Genomic DNA, 13947 nt, shown 5'->3' with positions numbered 1-13947 from the left:
AGCTTTTCCTGCTCTGTGTTGTCTTCTTGGTCTTGCAGTCATCCTCTATTCTCAAAGACAGTCCTACCAGACCACCCATGTCAGCAGCCAACCTAGTTGCGAAATAAAGAAACATTAATGCAAGCGCAGCAAAACCTCTCGATGTGCAGACAGTGAACTTCAAAAGTGATAAAACACGGGGGGGAAAAATGTCCAGAGGTCAAGCTAGCCAGAAATGCTAAACCAGCAGCTAACTCGCAAGTACTCTTCAAATGGGGCTGGTGATGAGACCTTCCTGTTGGTTAGCCTCATGTGGTGAATGAGGCAGTGAGGCAGTCCAAAATGGAAAACAGGTCATCCAGGAAAAGCAGGACTGTAGTCTGTATATATTAATCCACATTCCGAATGTTGTTGGCGTGTGCTCCTGGCTCAAGTGCTACCTCCTTGATCAATATAATGGGAGGTGCGCTTCCAACCATACTTTCTGGGGTCAATTAACACCTGAAAAACAGGTGTTACACAGCACAATGTCTACCTCAGAGTAATTCATTCAAGCTTTCTCTTGCAAATTGTGCATGCACTGTACTGTAAACGATTAGCTTAGAACTGCTCAATCACATCTTCACCTTTGAATGCCCTTGTCCCCATTAAAGCCATTATTCTCACCCTGCTCATTCCCCCAATATGACCCTCATCTTCGCTCCCTTAAGTCCAAGGGACACAGACTTGAACATTTGTGGCAGACAACTGGTTAACCATTCATTGCCAGATCTGGCTGGACCACATAAAGCACTATCAAATCATGTTCCCTTCTGCCAAAACTGCTCACTATTCCAGGTTCATCCTGGAATGCAAAGGTAACCCTGCTCTTCAAATCTGCTATCATCACGGCAGCGCACTCTGATATTACCTGTCTTCATGTGCGGATGCGCCGTCGCTGAGCCCCCACGATATTTTACGCAGGAGCTAATCTAAATGGAGGGGGCGGAGTGGCTGCCGCCAATGACGTAGAGGGGCCAGCCGCTCCGTCCCTGACAACGGTGCCCGGCGCCACTGTGCAGGCGCCGGCATCATTTTTAAAGGGTTTTATGCCCTTAGAGGAAATTTTAATTTAATTTTTAAAGGCATATTTTTATAAATGTGTTTTTAAATTTTGAATAAAGGTCCTTTCAACCACACCACCCCACCCCCCGCCCGAATGTCTGTTTTAGGGCCACCAACCCCAAATAAACTTTATTGCCAATGCAAAATTCCCCGCCTCCCCCCAACTTCATTACCTTTGCCCTGCAACCCCTTCCCACCATCCCCTCAGCCAATAAAAAGTGTTTTCCCCATCACCCCCCACCCCCGCCCTGATAATTTCACTGCTCCCCCCTCCCCACCAGTGTCACACCTCGGAACTGTGAAGAGAGCTTCGAGGGCACGGGAATTCTGGCCAGTGGGTGGAATATTGGCGTGGGATGGCGGCCTGGACAAAAGAAGTTCATTGGAATGATTTAATTAGATTATTAAAATCAAGGCTCCGCTGCTGTCAGTAAAATGTGGCGGGGCCTTCTCGGCATCAGGAGTTATGGTGGGCCTCTCCTGGAAGAATTTTCCAGCTCCCCGCCATGACCCCCGCTGCTGGAGGCCTCATAAAATTCAGCCCTATGTATTACAGACAAGGAGAAATGGTGTGGGTGACTTCAGCCCGAATTTTACGCCCCCAAAAGAGTGGGAAGGTGGCGGGGGGGGGGGGCGTAAAATGATGCTGGAGGCTTGGGGGGCCCTTCCCGACCTGCTCCCACCTCCGCCACCACTTTGCGCAGGGCGGCAGCAGCGCAAAATGACCTGCCCGCCCCAGGCCAATCAAGGCCCTTAAGTGGTCACTTTAGGGCCTCCGCCCGCATCCATGGGTTTTTACCCGTGCTAGTCGGGCGGCCCAGGCCCGAGAGAAGCCGCCTGACAAAAGCAGGCAGACCTCTGATGGCCTGGAGGGGGTCCTTCATGATCAGGCGCCCTGTACCCAACGGAGGACCGCCCCAACCACCCCAACCACCCCAACACCCAGCACGCCCCCCTGTCCCCCCAATCAACCACCCTTGCCTCACTGGGGCCCAACCATTCACCCCCAGCAAGGCACCAAAAACTTACCTCAGTTCCCCGGGCTGTCCGACATCTTAGTCCTGATGGCTGGGTTGCAGTCCCAGCAGTGGCCACCGCTCCCAGTGGCGCTGCTGGGTCTAAGAGCTGCCAGCCCACTGATTGGCTAGCAGCTCCATTAGACGGGACATCCTGCCTCAAGTGGGTGGAAGTCCCACCTCAGACTAATTAACGGCTGGGGAACCGCAAATGCGGATCGGATCCCCTGGCCAGGCAGAGGCGGTTCTTGAAGTTTCAATTACTGCACTTTATGTAAGCGTCACAATGGAATGGGCTGTATTACCTTTCAATATTTTTCCCTCAAAAGCTAATTCAGATGTGGATAATGGATTTCATCCTCAACAGACAGATGTTTACTGACAGTACAGGAGGTGTCATCTGACCTTTACTCCATTTTGTCTGTGGTACAAATGTGGCCATTTGTAGTTCAGTTCAATAGTTGACTTTTATCTCATAGTTGCTCCAATTCATTTTATATTTCATCACTGTTCCTTTTGTGAGCTTGACACTTGTTTGAATCCATTCATTCAGGTTTCAGCCCTTTCCACAGCATTTAAACTGCCCTTATCAAAGTCACAAATGACACACTATCTGACTGTAACCATGGTTATCTATCCCTCCTCTTTCTTCTTAACCTGTCTGCAGTCTTTAACACAGTTGACCAGATCATCCTTCAACGTTGCTCCATGGTCGGCCAATTGGGTGGGTCAGCTCTCAGCTGGTTCCACTCTTATCTATCGAATCACAGCCCAAGAATCACCTGCAATAGTTTCTCTTCCCATACGCACACCATTACCTCTGATGTCCCACAAGGATCTATCCTTGGTCCCCTCTACTTCTCATCTACATGCTGTCACTCAGCAATGTCATCTGAAAACACAGCGTCAGGTTCCACATGTACGTTGATGACACCCAGCTCTACCTGACCAGCATGCCTCTCAATCCCTCCAGTGTCTCTGAATTGTCTGATTGTTTGTCCAACATTCAGTACTGAATGATTAGAAATTTCCTCTAACTAAATATTGAGAAGACCAAAGTCTTTTTTTTGTCTCTGGCACAAACCCTGTTCCTTAGCCCCCAACTCCATCTCTCTCCCTGTCCACTGTCTGAGGTCAAACTAGACCGTTCCAACTTTGGTGTCGTATTTGACCCTACAATGAGCTTTGGATCTCATATCCACTCCATCACCAATACAGCCTACTTCCACTTCAACATCACCTGACTCCATCCCTGCCTCAGCTTATCTGCTGAAACCCTCATCCCATACCTTTGTTACTTCTATACTTGACTATTCCGATGATCTTCTGGCCAGCCTGCTATCTTCTAACCTATATAAACTTGAGCTCAGCCAAAATTCTGCTGCTGTTGTCCTACTTCACACCAAATCCTGTTCACCCATCACCACAGTGCTTACTGACCTACATTGGCTCCTGGTCCAACAACGCCTCAGTGTTAAAATTTTCGTCCTTATTTTAAATTCCCCCCGCCCCCGCCAAGAGATTTGTGCTTCTAAAATTCTGGCCTATTGCTCATCTTCAATTTTACTTGCTTCACCATTGGTGGCAATACCTTCAGCTGCCTTGGTCCTAAATTCTGGAATTTCCTCCCTAAACCTCTCCCCCTCTCCACTAAGATGCTCCTTAAAACCTACCTCTTTGGCTCAGCTTTTGGTAACCTTATCTCCTTATGTGGCTATGTCAATTTTGTTTGATCATAATCCTGTGAAGCACCTTGGGGCATTTTGCTACATTAAAGGAGCTATATAAATCTACATTGTTGTTGGTTTGTGCTTTACAAAGTAGTAACAGAATCAGGAATTTTAACCCCCCCAAAAAAGGAGGGTGCATGTCAGGTGGGATGTTAAAATATTAAAAATCTTAAACCTGAACTCAATCCACCCTCTTCTGGTGCTCACAGAGGCAGGACGGAGTGGTCAGCTGATTTCAACCCCCACACCCTCCCATCTCTGCCGCCTCCCACCCAGCCTCTAATCTCCACGTCTCTCCCCTCGCCAAGCCCTGGTCTCTGATCCCTCCCACCTGCACTGAACTCCACCACCCCCAACACCTCTGATCTCCCATCGCCCCCTCTCCTCCTGCCTCCGCTCTTTTGCCCCTTTCCCTCCCCTCCCATCCCATCTTACTCTCGTCCCCTCCCCCCCCCCCACCCCATCCTCTGCTCTCTTGCCCTTTCCCCTCAGGCTTCCAATCTTCCTGCCTTCCCCACCCCCCCCCCCCGCCCCCCACTGCCCCCTCCCCACTCAGTGGACTGAAAACTGAGATAACACCAGATACAAATCATTAAGATTTAACAAGTGAAATACAGAGCAAAAGTTAGAATTGAATCTCATTTGCTCCATAGGATCATAGAATAATACAGCACAGAAGAGGCCATTCAGCCCATCATGCCTACTCTTTGAAAGCGATCCAATTACTTCCACTACCCTTCTCTTTCCCCATAACCCTGCAACTTTCTTCTATTCAAGTATTTATCCAGTTCCCTTCTGAAGGTCATTACTGACTCTGCTTCCACCACCTTTTCAAACAGTGTATTTCAGGTCACAGCAAATCGGTCCATTAAAAAATTTCTCATCTTGCCTTTTTATTTTGACAATTAACTTAAATCTGTTTCCTCTAGTTATCAATTTTTCTGCCATTGGAAAATTTCTCCTTACTCTATCAAAACCATTTTGAACAGCTCTATCAAATCTCTCTTAATCCTCTCTGCTCTGAGGAGAACAACCCCAATAGGAGACATTGCTAGATCTGGTGCTGGGGAATGAGGTGGACCAAATGTCTGTGGGGGAGCACTTGGTTAAGAGTGATTATCGTATCATAAGGTTTAGATTAGTAATAGAGATGAGCAAGGAAAAATCTGAAGCCGAGAGACCCCCTTCTGTGCCGTAAATGATTCTAAAACTTCTAATTAGGAAGAGGGCTAACTTCAATGGGATGGGAAGGGATCTAGCCAAGGTGAAATGGAACTAAAATAAAAACAAGAGATGCTAGAAATAATCAGCAGGTCTGGCAGCCTCTGTGGAGACAGAAGCAGAGTTAACATTTCAGGTCAGTGACCCTTCAGAGCTGGCAGAGGCTAGAAATGTAATAGGTTTTAAGCAAGTAAAGCAGGGGTGGGGCAAGAGATAACAAAGGAGAAGGTCACAGAGAATAACTGACCAGAAGGTCATGGAGCAAAGGCAAATGGTATTTTAATGGTGTAGTGAAAGACAAAGTGTTAGTACAGAGAGGGTGTCAATTGATAGAAAATTGAACAGCCCTGGCCCCAAGCACAAACATGAAAAAAGTGGGTAGGCACAGTAGAAACAAAATTAAACAAACTAAAATAAAATGAACACACAAAAAAAGAAAAAATAACTAAAAATAAAATAAAAAGTGGGGCCTGTCATGCTCTGAAATTATTGAACTCAATGTTCAGTCCGGCAGGCTGCAGTGTGCCTAATCGGTAAATGAGATGCTGTTCCTCGAGCTTGCGTTGATGTTCACTGGAACACTGCAGCAATCCCAGTTCAGAAATGTGGGCATGAGAGCAGGGGGAAGTGTTGAAATGGCAAGCAACCGGAAGCTCGGGGTCATGCTTCCGGACTGAGCGGAGGTGTTCCGCAAAGTGATCACCCAATCTGCTTTTGGTCTCCCCAGTGTAGAGGAGACCACATTGTGAGTAGTGAATACAGTAAACTACTTTGAAAGAAGTACAAGTAAATTGCTGCTTCACCTGAAAGAAGTGTTTAGGGCCTTGGATAGCGAGGAGAAAGGAGGTAAAAAGGCAGGTATTACACCTCCTGCGATTGCAGGGGAAGGTGCCATGGGAAGGGGACGAGGTGGTGGGGGTAATGGAGGAGTGGACCAGGGTTCTGTGGAGGGAACGATCCCTTCGGAATGCTGACAGGGGAGGGGAGGGGAAGATGGGTTTGGTAGCAGCATCACGCTGGAGGTGGCGGAGGATGATCCTTTGGATGTGAAGGCTGGTGGGGTGGGAAGTGAGGACAAGGGTAATTCTGTCGTGGTTCTGGGAGGGAGGGGAAGGGGTGATGGTACAGGTGCGGGAAATGGGCCGGACACGGTTGAGGGCCCTGTCAACCACAGTGGGGCGGGGGGGGGGGGGGAATCCTCAGTTGAGGAAAAAGGAAGACATATCAGAAGCGCTGTAGTGGAAAGTTGCATCATCAGAGCAGATGCGTCGGAGACGGTGAAACTGGGAGAATGGAATGGAGTCCTTACAGGAGGCAGGGTGTGAAGAAGAGTAGTCGAGGTAACTGTGGGAGTCGGTGGGCTTTTAATGAATATTAGTAGATAGCGTATCCCCAGAGATGGAGACAGAGAAGTCGAGGAAGGGAAGGGAAGTGTTGGAGATGGACCCTGTAAAGGTGAGAGAAGGGTGGAAATTAGATGCAAAGTTGATAAAATTTTCCAGTTCCGGGCAGGAGCAAGAAACGGCACCGATACAGTCAAATGGAACTAAACACTGACAGGTAAAAACAATGGGTGATCTTTAAGGAGGAGATGTTTCAGGTAAAGGCTAGTACATTCCAACAAGGGGAAAAGGTAGGGGAACCAAAGGCAGGGCTCCTAGGTTGAGGAGGTAGATAGAGAACATGATGAAACAAAAAAAAAAGAGGGTGTATGTTGCACGTGAGGTGAATTGTTCAAGTGAGAATACATAAACAAAATACTGCGGATGCTGCAAATCTGAAATAAAAACAAAAGAATGTTGGAAATAATCAGCAGTCCTGCTTACTAACATCTGGGGGCTTGTGCCAAAGTTGGGAGAGTTGTCCCACAGACTAGTCAAGCAACAGTCTGACATAGTCACACTCACTGAATCATGCCTTACAGACAATGTCCCAGACACCAGCATCACCATCCCTGTTCCGAAGAAGGGTTACTGACCCGAAACGTTAACTCTGCTTCTCTTTCCACAGATGCTGCCAGACCTGCTGAGTGGTTCCAGCATTTCTTGTTTTTATATCACCATCCCTGTGTTTGTCCTGTCCCACCGGCAGGACTGACCCAGAAGAGGTGGCGCAACAGTGGTATACAGTCGGGAAGGAGTTGCCCTGGGAGTCTTCAACATCGACTCCGGATCCCATGAAGTCTCATGGCATCAGGTCAAACATGGGCAAGGAAACCTCCTGCTGATTACCACCTACTGCCCTCCCTCAGCTGATGAATCAGTACTCCTCCATGTTGATCACCGCTTGGAGGAAGCACTGATGGTGGCAAGGGCACAGAATGTACTCTGGGTGGGGGACTTCAATGTCCAACACCAAGAGTGGCTCGGTAGCACCACTAGTGACTGAGCTGTCTGAGTCCTAAAGGATATAGCTGCTAGACTGTGTCTGCAGCAGGTGGTGAGGGAATCAACAAGAGGGAAAAATATACTTGACCTCATCCTTGCCAATCTGTCTACTGCAGATGCATCTGTTATGACAGTATTGGTAGGAGTGACCACCACACAGTCCTTGCGGAGACAAAGTCCCATCTTCACATCAAGGATACCCTCCACCGTGTTGTGTGGCATTACCATTGTGCTAAATGGGATAGATTTCAAACAGATCTAGCAATACAAAACTTGGCATCCATGAGGCACTGTGGGCCATCAGCAGCAGCAGAATTGTACTCAACCACAATCTGTAACCTCATGGCCCAGCACATACCCCACTCTACTATTACCATCAAGCTGCAGGATCAACCCTGGTTCAATGAAGAGTGCAGGAGGGCATGCCAGGCGCAGCACCAGGCACACCTCAAAATGAGGTGTCAACCTGGTGAAACTACAACCCAGGACTACTTGCATGCCAAATAGCATAAGTGAAAGACAGAGCTAAGTGATCCTACAACCAACGGATCAGATCTAAGCTCTGCAGTCCTGCCACATCCAGCCGTGAATGGTGGTGGACAATTAAACCACTAACTGGAGGAGGCGGCTCCACAAATATCCCCATCCTCAATGATGGGGAAGCCCAGCACATCAGTGCGAAAGATAAGGCTGAAGTATTTGCAACAATCTTCAGTCAGAGGTGCCAAGTTGATGATCCATCTCAGCCTCCTCCTGAACCCCCCCGCATCACAGATGCCAGTCTTTAGCCAATTCAATTCGTTCTGCGTGATATCAAGACATGACTGAAGGCACTGGATACTGCAAAGGCTATGGGCACTGACAACATTCCAGCAATAGTACTGAAGACCTGTGCCCCAGAACTTGCCACGCCCCTAGCCAACCCTGTTGCAGTACAGCTACAATATTGTCATCTACCTGGCAATGTGGAAAATTGCCCAGTTATGTCCTGTGCACAAAACGCAGGACAAATCCAAACCGGCCAATTACCACCCCATCAGTCTACTCTCGATCATCAGTAAAGTGATGGAAGGCGTCGTCGACAGTGCTATCAAGTGGCACTTGCTTAGCAATAACCTGTTCAGTGATGCTCAGTTTGGGTTCCACCAGGGCCACTCAGCTCCGGACCTCATTACAAACATGGACAAAAGAGCTGAACTCAAGAGGTGAAGTGAGAGTGACTGCCCTTGACATCAAAGCAGAATTTGACTGAGTATGGCATCAAGGAGCCCTAGTGAAACTGAAGTCAAGGGAATTGGGGGGGGAAACTCCGTTGGTTGGAATCATACCCAGCATAAAGGAAGATGGTTGTGGTTGTTGGAGGTCAATCATCTCAGCTCCAGGATATCACTGCAGGAGTTCCTCAGGGTAGTGTCCTAGGCCCAACCATCTTCAGCTGATTCATCAATGACCTTCCTTCAATCATGTCAGAATGGGAATGTTTGCTGATGATTGCACAATGTTCAGCACCATTCGCGACTCCTCAGACACTGAAGCAGTCTGTGTAGAAATGCAACAAGACCTGGACAACATTCAGGCTTGGGCTGATAAGTGGCAAGTATGGGTCGAGGGTGCTGTATAACTCTGACTCTATGACAAACATGCGCGCCACTCAAGTGCCGGGCAATGACTATCTCAAACAAGAGAGAATCTAATCTGCTGTGGCTACAAGAGCAGGTCAGAGGCTGGGAATTCTGTGATGAGTAACTCACCTCCTGATTCCCCAATGCCTGTCCACCATCTACAAGGCACAAGTAAGGAGTGTGATGGAATACTCTCCACTTGCCTGGATGGGTGGAGCTCCAACAACACTCAAGAAGCTTGACACCATCCAGGCCAAGCCATCCTGACTTGGAACTATATCACTGTTCCTTCACTGTTGCTGGGTCAAAATCCTGAAACTAGGGATGGGGAATAAATGCTGGCCTAGCCAGCGACGCCCACATCCCATGAACGAATAAAAGAAAAATGTCTGGCAGCATCTCTCCAAGTGAGAACCAGGCCAAATACAATAAATTGGGACGTGAAGAGGAAAATAAGACTGGCAAAGAGAGAATCTGAGAATGAAATGGCAGTCAACATAATAGGGAATTCAAATATCTATCTGCATGTAAATCATAAATGGGTAGTAAGAGGAGGGGTGGTACCTATTGGGCACAAAGGGGTTGACATATGCTTAGAGATGCAGGACAAGGCTAGAATACTTAATGAGTACTTTGTATCAGTGTTTACTAAGGAAGAGGATGCTGACAAAATTTTGGTAGAAGCAGAAATGGTAGAGGTAATGAGCTGGGTGAAAATTATTAACAGGATGTACTGGAAAGGCTTCAAGTTGATAAGTTGCCTGGTTGCTAAGGGAAGTGGGGTTGGAGATATCCGAAGGCCTTGCCATAATCTTCCAAACCTCCCTAAATTTAGGGAGGTGCCAGAGGATTGCAGAGTAGCAAAAGTGACGGTCTTGTTCAAGAAAGGGTGTAAGGACATTCCTGCTAACTACAGGCTGGTCAGTTTAACATCAGTGGTCATTAAGGTTTTAGAAACAATAATCAGGGGGAAAAAAATCAATAGGCACTTGGAGACGTTTGAGTTAATTAAGGAGACCCAGCAGAGATTTGTAAAAGGCAGATCTTATTTCACTAATCTAATAGAATTTTTGATGAAGTAACAGAGAAAGTTGATGAAGGGAAAGCAGTGAATGTTGTCTGTATGGATTTTAAGAAAGCATTTGACAACATACCACATAAAAGGCTGGTTAACAAGATTGAGTGAGGCTCACAGAATAGGAGGGTCAGTCAGCTTGGATAAAAAATTGGCTTAAAGACAGAAAACAGTCATAATAAATGGTTGCTTCTTTTAAGATCACTACCTTTTTTGATATATGTAAATGACTTGAATATTGGAATACAAAGAAAGATTTTAAAATTTGCCGAGGATACCAAATTTGTAGGTGTGGCAAACAGCGGGGATGATGCTAATTGACTATAACAGGACATAGATAAATGAGCAGACAAGTGGCAGATGGAATTTAATACCGAGAAGTGCAAGGTGATGCATTTTGGCAGAAGGGATAGGGAGAGGCAATATATCCTTAATGGCACAGTTCTAAAGTGTGTACAGGAACAGAGGGACCTGGGGCTGCATGTGCATCAATCTTTGAAGGTGGCAGGACATTTTGAGAGTGGTTGGTAATGCATATGGGATTTTGGGCTTCATAAATAGATGTATTGTATATAAAATCAGGGAAGTTATGCTGAACCTTTATAAAGCTCTAGTTAGGCCACAACCGGAATATTGTGTCCAGTTCTGGTCACCACACTTTAGGAAGGATGTGAGGGTCCTTGAGAGGGTGCAGAGATTTACCTGAATGGTTCCAGGGATGAGGAACTTTTTATACAAGGTTAGGTTGGAGAAACTGGGGTTGTTCTCCTTGGAGCAAAGGAGGTGGAGGAGAGATCGGATAGAGGTGTACAAGATTATGAAACACTTAGATAAGGTATACAAAGAAAAGGTGTTCCCATTAGCTGATAGTACAAGTATTAAGGAACACAGATTTAAGGTTTTGGCAAGAGATGCAAGGGGGATGTGAGGAAGAACTTTCTTATGCAGTGAGTGGTAACGACCTGGAACTTGCTGTCTATGAGGTAGTGGAAGAGATGATGAATGATTTCTAAAGGAAATGCAATGGGCACTTGAGGGAAATATGCTTGTAGGGCTACGAGGATAGAGTGGTGTTAATGGGATCGACAGGCTTGCTATACAGAGAGCTGACATGGACTCACTGAGCCAAATGGTGTCCTTCTAAGCTGTAAATTTTCTGTCAATACCGGCCAAGAAATTCATGCTCACAGCAGCCAATTTCTAGGCACTAAACAGCCTCCTAAGCATCCAATCTGGTGGCAGAAAGCACATGCATCTTAGGAGCTGGAAGTGCGCTACCCACCATATTGATAAAGGCCAAAAAAAAATTTTCATGCTGTACCCACACCTGAAACAGGAACTAGGCACTATTTGCATATTCAAAATATCTAATGCCTTTTTGAGGACCCCACTGCAAGATTGGTTTTCCCTGAGACAGCTGGCACCAGTGACACTCAGAAAAACTAGGTCTACATGCAGATTAAAGGGACGCTATGGGCCACAACCATCAAGTTAAGTTTGTAAAAAATACTTACGTAGAGCTAGGAGGAACAGGAGTGTTGCTCGCAAGCCCAGGTTGCTTGCAAGCAAGGCATCATCACCCTCATTTACAAGCAGAAGGGGGAGAGGGCAGAAATCAGAAATTGGCGGCCCATCTCACTGCTTAATGTTGATTACAAGATTCTGTCCAAAGTCATAGCCAGTCGAGTCAAGTCTGCTCTGGAGTTGGTGATTCACCCCGATCAGACCTGTACTGTACCCGGCAGGAAGATCTCTGATAGTCTCGCGCTACTCAGGGATATGATCGCCTACGTACGGGACAGGAGGGTGGACACCTGCCTCATCAGCCTGGACCAGGAGAAGGCTTTTGACAGGATATCTCACACCTACATGATGGACGTGCTTTCCAAAATGGGGTTTGGGGAGGGAATCTGCAATTGGATCCAACTGCTCTACACAAACATCAGTAGCGCAGTCTCAATCAACGGGTGGGAATCGGAAAGTTTCCCGATCAAATCTGGAGTCAGACAGGGCTGCCGTCTGTCCCCGGTCTTGTTTGTTTGCTGTATTGAACCCTTTGCTGAGTCTATTAGGAAGGATGCGAGCATAAGAGGGGTGATAATCCCAGGCAGCGGAGGCACTCAGGTCAAAACCTCCCTGTACATGGATGACGTCGCCGTTTTCTGCTCGGATCCGCTGTCCGTGCGCAGACTGATGAGCATCTGCGACCAGTTCGAACTGGCCTCGGGAGCCAAAGTTAACCACGGCAAGAGCGAGGCCATGTTCTTTGGCAACTGGGCTGACCGATCCTTTGTCCCCTTCACCGTCAGGTCAGATTACCTGAAGGTGCTGGGGATATGGTTCGGAAGGGCCGGGGCGTGCACCAAAACATGGGAGGAGCGAGTAGCCAAGGTACGACAAAAGTTGGGCATGTGGGGGCAGCAATCTCTCTCCATTATGGGTAAGAACCTGGTCATCAGGTGCGAGGCGCTCACGTTGTTGCTCTACGTGGCGCAGGTCTGGCCCATACCCCACTCCTGCGCCGTGGCAGTCACCCGAGCCATTTTCCGCTTCGTCTGGGGATCTAAAATGGACCGAGTCCGGAGGGACACGATGTTCAAATCTCTGGACAAGGGCGGGAAAAATGTACCCAACGCGGCCCTCATCCTGATGACCACCTTCGTGTGCGGCTGCATCAAGCTGTGTGTAGATCCCCAGTACGCAAACTCCAAGTGTCACTACGTGCTGAGGTTCTATCTGTCCCCGGTGTTGCGAAGGATGGGCCTGGTCACATTGCTGCGGAACGCTCCGTGCAGTTGGGCGGTGCCGTACCACCTATCCTTCGTGGAGCAGTTTCTGCGGGAAAACACCTTTGACCACCGGTCCATCTGGCAGTGGTCTGCACGGAATGTCCTCAAGGCCCTACGGGAAAAGGAAACGGTGGATCCTGTCGGATGGTTCCCCGAGCAGACCGTCAAAGTCATTTGGCGGAATGCCTCATCACCAGAACTTTCAAACAAGCACCAAGACACAGCTTGGCTGGTGGTGAGAAGGGCCCTCCCCGTCAGATCCTTCATGCACACCCGAAGTCTCGCCCCCTCCGCACAGTGCCCCCGCGTTGGCTGTGGTGGGGAAGAGACGGTCGCCCACCTCCTCCTGGAATGTGCCTTTGCAAAGCAGGTGTGGAAAGAAATGCAGTGGTTTTTGTCAAGGTTCATCCCAAGCAGCTCTGTAACACAGGAGTCTGTGCTCTACGGGCTGTTCCCAGGGACGCACACCAAGACAAACATCAACTGCTGCTGGAGGACTATCAATTCGGTGAAAGACGCCCTTTGGTCTGCCCGAAACTTGCTGGTCTTCCAGCGCAAAGAGTTGTCCACCACCGAATGTTGCAGACTGGCACATTCCAAGGTCCAGGACTACGTGTTGAGGGACGCACTAAAGCTTGGGGCAGCAGCAGCAAAGGCTCAATGGGGAAAGACCACAGTGTAAGGTTCCCCCACCAAGCTGGACTGAGGGGCTGGATCACTGGGAAACCCCTCGAACTGTATCGTTAATATTCTCAATTGCTGTAAATGTAAAACTGTAATTGACATGACAATTGTGAAAAGGAAGGGTTGGGAAGGAACTCATGACAGTATTGAAGGAAACTGATCTCCCTTGCAATGTTTGTATTTTTTGGTGCTGTTTGGAAACTGTCTGGCAATGTAATTTTTACAGATGTTTATGAATAAAGTATATTTTGGAAATAAAAAAAGCAAGCCCAGATTCAAAGCACATGGGCTGCTGCTGATATTCCTCACCTCACCACCAATCGGCACTGCTATTTTCAGA

This window comes from Heterodontus francisci, chromosome 16, assembly GCF_036365525.1.
Source record: "Heterodontus francisci isolate sHetFra1 chromosome 16, sHetFra1.hap1, whole genome shotgun sequence".
In the NCBI taxonomy this organism is placed as follows: domain Eukaryota; kingdom Metazoa; phylum Chordata; class Chondrichthyes; order Heterodontiformes; family Heterodontidae; genus Heterodontus; species Heterodontus francisci.
This window is presented reverse-complemented; position numbering follows the sequence as displayed.